The sequence below is a fragment of the Branchiostoma floridae genome, chromosome 13, assembly GCF_000003815.2.
Source record: "Branchiostoma floridae strain S238N-H82 chromosome 13, Bfl_VNyyK, whole genome shotgun sequence".
Classification (NCBI taxonomy): domain Eukaryota; kingdom Metazoa; phylum Chordata; class Leptocardii; order Amphioxiformes; family Branchiostomatidae; genus Branchiostoma; species Branchiostoma floridae.
The window spans coordinates 13,879,875-13,881,034 of record NC_049991.1 but is presented as its reverse complement, the minus strand read 5'-3'; positions in this window follow the sequence as shown (position 1 = coordinate 13,881,034).

Genomic DNA, 1,160 nt, shown 5'->3' with positions numbered 1-1,160 from the left:
CGCCAATATTTGGCTGCTCTCACTTCCTCGTTGGTCGCAGTCTGTAGTCAGTGAAAAGAAGGTGAAGTTTGAGGTTGCAATTGAGAGGAGGGGCCTGGGTTGGTTACGTTTCGTCTCTAGATCTAGAACCATCCCTCATTCTGTCGTGCTACACAGTGACTCCCTAAACTTGAGAAAACTTAAGATGAATGCGCTAGTTAATTGCAGACAAGTTGAGATTATACTGTTAGTGAGTTGGTTAATGCGAAGACGCCAGGGGCTAGAGGTGCGTCACAGGGCAAGTACGGTAACATGAACCTTTCATTAAAGAGCTCGAGTTGATGGAACCCTTCCTTTCGAACTATGACTTCTAGGAGTTTTTTTGTGTTAGAATGATTGAATTAGTTTAGATGCCATCTTAAACGTGCAATTGTCCAGGTGCGAGGTGGTAACGTCATGAGTTAAGTTTAGTTGACTGGGCTCTGACAAAACCGCTCGTCATGCCGAACACAATCAAAACGTCGGACAGCTTGGAAGAGGTATTGTAGATAGAAAAATGTTTCTATTCGTCTGTTGGGCGTTTCACTCCCATGCCGACCCTGTGTGTAATGACAAGATGTGCCGTACGGGGCATCGAACTTGGAGATTAGAGGACGAATCTTAAGACAGGAGGGAGTAGTGAAACAGTGGGGTTTAAGCGCCATTAACTGACCAGGCCAACTGGTCCGGACCTTTTGGCTTAGTAGTTAGCAGCGATAGTTTTTTACTGGCGGGCCCGGGTTCGAATCCCGGGGGCCGGTTTCTACTCGCCTCTCTAGCATTTCACTTTGACCGCAATTTGTTTTCTTCGGTGATGTTGAAAACATAAAAGCATGCATCATTTCAAGTACATCCAATTTTGATCGCTCAGCCATCGCCGGCTAGTAGAAACGGGACCTTTAACAGCGCCTGAGGCTTATCTCGACCTGGGACCGGCACCAACTCTCCCTGCGAGCGCTGCGCGTAGCTAAACGTATACAACAACATTCCTTTCGGCTAACACCTCACAACTTGCCACAGAAAGATTTGTTGTACTGCGCATTGCAATTGGAACATAAATGTCTGCTTCAAAAATTGTTACCTATACATTTTACACATTCAGGAACTAACCACGACCACACGAACCTAAAACTAAGCGTGAA